We start from the raw sequence: 5,416 nt of genomic DNA, 5'->3' as shown, positions 1-5,416 counted from the left end.
TGAACACTTTTTCAAAGTTTTTAACATTTTCCAAAATCAAGAATATTTTTTGAATTCATGAACATTTTATACTTGCAAACATTTTTTAAAATTGTGAACATTTTTTATTTTATGTGCAAATGGACGAACCAAATGATGGATGAAAATCTGGTAATAAGCAACATATACAAAAAAGGAGTAAGAAACATCCATGTCTTTAATAGAAAAATGAAAGTACTAATTAAGGGTGCAACATAAAAATAATTTTAAAAATAATTAACATGGAAGATAACATTATATTTAGAATGTACAAAATTTTCTGGGCGATTTTCATATTTAGCATGCTAAATTTAAAGTTGGAGTTTGAAAGATATGAATATTTTAAAAAATACTTGAATCTGCAAAAAAAAGTTAAAAGAGAATATTTTGGCCGTATTGTACTGTGTAGACACACTGTTAAGCGACACTTGGCAAGGTAGCTCTATACTACGGCAATTGAAATTCGCGAAAAAAAGGGTGCAAAAATGGGGATGACCAAGTTTCGAACCAAGGTCTCCTGGATTATGGAGAAGCACCTAGGCCAGTAGGCTGGTTTGTTCGGTTGTGTTTTGTAAGGGCATTTCCTTACATGAACCAAGCTCTATCGGTGGCGGGTTAAGAAAGAAAAAAACGAATCGTTTTTCTACTTACGGGTGGCATAGGTGGGTAATTTTTACTAACTTAGAGGGTAATTTTAATGACGGACGACCAGAAGCGATAGCCGCTTTATTAGTAGGTAAAGATATACATATGTCATATGGATGTACGTCCTCTGACGTGACTTGTTTGTACCAAATATAGTCATATGTAATTTTTGAATCTGTTAAATCTCAGCCATTAAAAATTCTGATAAACCGTGTCAAAATTGTAGATTATGTGAATGCATCTGATGGCTCGTTTGTCCCTTATTTTAGTAATAGTATACACAGTAATTAATAGATAGATGTATCCAGCACAGATCGACCTTTGTATTTCATTCATATCGGTGCAATACAGATTACAACCCATTAATGCATGATAAGGAAAGGAAATGAGCAAATAAAAATATTGACGAAATATTTAATTTCGTCCAGATCCAGGGTAGATGCAGAGCATGTACCAAAGATTGACGCAACGACTTCATTTCAAACAAAACAAAAAATTAACGCGAAGACTTAAGTAGAAGATGCATATGTAAACTAGGCATACGAAACTAGTGTCTATATGCATGCCTGCATGCACTGGACTCGGGCTCTGACTGGGTTTGGATCTCAGTACGGGAAGCCGGCGTTCGGTTGATGGAGCCCCTGCTGCACGCCTGCACCGTCTCCATCCCGGCAGTGAACTCCGGACGCGGCAGCATCACATCAAGCCATTGATCTATCTCCTTGTCTAGCCCTGCGTCGAACCCCGGCGGCTTAGGCATCGTCATCTGCATCTGCTCGAGATCCATCCCGGCGGCCAACCCCGGCGGCGGAGGCATGTCCTGCACATCCATCCCGGCGGCGACCACGTGAGACGGAGGGGGCGGCGCCATCACCATCTGCTGCATATCCATCCCGGCCTCGAACCCCTGCTCCTGTGGCGGAGGCGCCAGAAACTGGAACTCCATCCCGTCGTTGGCGGTGCCGCTGCTGCTACCGAACTCGAAGGTGCTGCCACCGAAGATCTGGGGCGGCGGCAGCGGCGGAGCCACCTCCGCCATGCGGCTCATGTGGGCGTGCATTGCCTCGAGGAGAACCTGGTTGGCGCGATCGGAGACGGCGTCCTTCACCCGCATCAGTGCGGCGAAGAAGGCCGCCATGTCCTCGTCTCCCATGTCCCGCGCCTTGGTGTCGAACCAAGCCGCTATCTGGTCCCCCGCAGAGCGCTCTTTCGCCATGGCCTTGTCCGTGCGCTTGGTCTGCTTCTTCACCTCGGCCAGCTCCGTGCGCAGCTCGTCGAACTCCTGGTGCAGCTTCTCGAGCTTCTCGTCTTCACCGGCAGCGCCCTCCCCGGCGCCCTCCCCCGCCAGCAAGCGGTCGTCGGCAGCGGCCTCCTCCCTCGCGCCAGCCCCCGCAGCCTCCCCCGCCAGGAAGCGTTCCACGACGGAGTCGACGGAGGGGTGGCCGAAGGAGAAGGCCCTGCCGCGGGGAGAGAAGGCGAGGGCGGCCACCTGGGCACCGGTCAGGACCGCCAGATCCGTGGCCTTGCTGAAGAACCCCTGGCGGCGCTTGGAGTAGCAGACGAACCGGGCATCCTCCTGCTCGATCCGGCGGATGACGATCTTCTTCCGGCCGCTGCCACCTCTCCGGTTGGGCGCCGCCATTGCTCGCTTTCTCGGTGGGAGGACGAGGAGTGGCTGTGGGTGGTCTCGGGGTCGGGGGGTTTATATAGCAAGCGTCCGGAGAGGAATCCCTTCTTCGCTGGGCTACGTACATTAAAACTCGTGATAGGCAATGAGATACGGTTGGGTATGCGCTGAGCTGTATACATTAAACTCACGCGTCAAAGGATAACTACGTACACCGTATTATTTAGAAACCATTCCTTCGCACCCCAAAAGAAGGCGGTCCTTTATTTTTTCTTTTTTTGTATGCGATTTGGTATGCGCTAAGCTGAATCGATCGGGACGTGACAACAAAATATTGTTGGACGCACAAAAGCAAGTGCTCCTTTTTTTTCTTCTTTGAGGATTTTTTTTTTTTTGAGAATCACCGGGTGAGGAGTTCCTCTACCTGAATATATTACTCAAAGTGGCCATAATGCCAGGAGTGTGATCTAGTTTATAAGGAAAACCGGATCGAAAACCTTAACAAATTGGCCCCATTTATGAGGAAAACCGGGCCGAAAACCATACAAGCAACAAGTGTTGCAAGAAGAAGAGAAGAATAGGGACGCCGAACAAAAGGCATGACCTAACTAGCAGACTAGCAGGACCAAGTAGATGAGGGGCACGTCGAGGGATCACAATACCAAGACTCTACCAGCAGCCTAACGCACCGCACCAGCGTGCGTATCAAACTTCACGGCACAACAAAGGAGCATCCACAATCAACGAGTGCCAAAACTTAACACGAACCTTGACTGAGAGCTCCGCCATGAAAGTTCAAGACGACTAGCTAGTTGGGGAGGCGTCATTGCGTCGTCATTGAGCAAAGGTGAGCCGAGACGACACCAAGAGCCCGAAGCTCGCCTCAACACAACATCCAGCAAGGGAGGGTCTTGAGCATGCATAGCAGCAGGACAGAGACCACATGAAAGACAACCGATGAGAAACACGTGAAGAAGAGCACACCACCATCGGTCCTGAATAGGACACACCAGCACCATCAAATGGACCACTCTCAACCAAACGCCGCAAACTGAAGCCGCCGTTTGAGTCTCCAAGATGACGCCTCCAAGGAGGTAGTGTTGTCGAGGGCACAACACCGTCATCCTATTCGGCAAGCCCAACCTTAGGTTTTCACCTGGAGACCACACAACAAAGTATTGTAGATGCTGGAGCTCCACAACGGCACATCCTGCGAGGAAAATGTCGTCCATAGACGTTGTTGCCGCCGACATCAACATAGTCGATGTAGAATTCTCACCCGGAGTTTGAGCAATCCCTACAACATAACCACAATCGACCACCACCACCATCGAACCCTTCGAAAGACGAAGAAGCACGCAAGCCGCCGGAGCCAACCACACCCTGCGGAGACTACCGACGACCAAACATGAGCACTAGGCACAAGATCCATCAACGGCCAACCGAGCGCAAGCCGCCGGACGCATTGCAGGCCACCGTGCCCTGCCAAGCACCATGCCAGGAAGGAGCAGAGGAGCACTGCCCGAGGCCAGGAACCACCATGGTCCGGGCTGCAGCCATACATCAGGAGCACCGGCACACCCCATGTGTGCCACTGCACAACCGTCGGAGACCAGAACCGATGCGTCTGCGTGCCAACAGAAGGCACTGAGGTCAAGATCGGCTGCAATAGCACTGCCACCACCCCCACTAGCACCACTCACCACCACCCTCCTCTGCCCCCAAGCCAGACGACCATGGGCCGATCCAACCGGATTCAGCCAGTCCTGCGAAACGCATCACCACCAAGCCTCCAGATCCACCCCTGACGCGAACCGCGGCTGGCCCAGAACCATCAGGAGGCGGGGCCAGAGGTAGGACGCCGCCGCGCGACCCAGGGCGGACCGCTGGAGCACGGAGGCCGGCCCCGCGCCCCTGAGGCCGAGCAGAGCTTCGGGCGACCAAGATCCACGCTCAGCACCGACCACAAAGCGGCATCCGTCGCGCGACGCGGCCACCGGCGCCCGCCATCCACCTGAGCAGAGGCCGCCGCCCCGGATCCGCGTGAACGCCAGCCGTGGGAGCCCCGCCGCCACCATCCCTGGAGTACGCGCGGCTTAGCCCGCGTCCCCTCGGCGGCGGCGAAGCAGGGGATGGGGTGGGGGGAGCTGCCGCCGGCGGCGCGGTAGGACCGAGAAAGTAGTAGTTGGGAAATAATGTATTTTTTTCTTGGGCACATATTTGGTACAACACATGGAATATATATCCGTGCCTCCAATCACCTTCAAAATGTTATACCTACACCACCCGGCGGTACGATCTCGCGCGCATAACATCAATAACCCTCATGTCTACATTAGCATGAAATTCTCCAATTAATAATTTCATTCTTGTCTGGGTGAACACTTTCAAATATATTAAAAGAGTATTGCATTATCTTTAGCAGAGTGTATATTTGGCAATGTGAAAACAAATCGAGGTGATGAAGCACCTTTTTACATTGTTATAAATGGAGCACATGAACAACGGGATTGCATGCATGCGTCCAGATAGCTCGATGGATCATCAGCTAAATGCATGATACATATATCTAGAGATGGATAAAAGATCATTTCAATGGAAGTGTCACTCGGGGCGTGGCCGAAGGCATTGAACATGCCTGCTGGCTCCTTTTGGATGAAAAGCATTATCAGTTGATGCCAGATTTTAATGTTGTAGCCAAGTGCACTTCAGGGCAGGGCAGTTCTGTCATGTTATGGCAAGATAATTGGAGGGGGGGCATTTGCAAATATATTTTTCTTGAGTTGTTCTCTTTTGCTGTTCAAGAACAAGTCTACGTCAAAGATTTTCTGGTGGACAATAAATATTTTTACTGCTCCAACAGTACCAAGTTCATGATTTTTAGCTGTTTGGATCATGTTTTTTTTCATGCTTAGGTTCATGATTTTAGTTGTACAGATCTTGTAATTTTTCACACTTAAGGTCACATTTTTTAGTCATTAAGATCGTTCAACCTTTTTGTTGGTGCATGTATTAATAAATGGCACTGGCTATATGTCAATCGACTGAAAACTACAATTGGGTCAGTCAGTTTCATTTTTGTGGAGATGAGAAAAGGCCCTAGGCCGGCGGCAGTCAGGGGCGGTG

The 5,416-nt window shown here is 50.1% G+C and overlaps 1 pseudogene; it reads right to left on the bottom strand.

Moving 5' to 3' along the window:
- Nucleotides 1-1,130: 1,130 nt before the first annotated feature.
- Nucleotides 1,131-2,312, bottom strand: LOC119282739 (annotated as a pseudogene).
- Nucleotides 2,313-5,416: the final 3,104 nt, after the last annotated feature.

This window comes from Triticum dicoccoides, chromosome 3B (assembly GCF_002162155.2).
Source record: "Triticum dicoccoides isolate Atlit2015 ecotype Zavitan chromosome 3B, WEW_v2.0, whole genome shotgun sequence".
Lineage (NCBI taxonomy): Eukaryota > Viridiplantae > Streptophyta > Magnoliopsida > Poales > Poaceae > Triticum > Triticum dicoccoides.
This window is presented reverse-complemented; position numbering and strand designations above follow the sequence as displayed.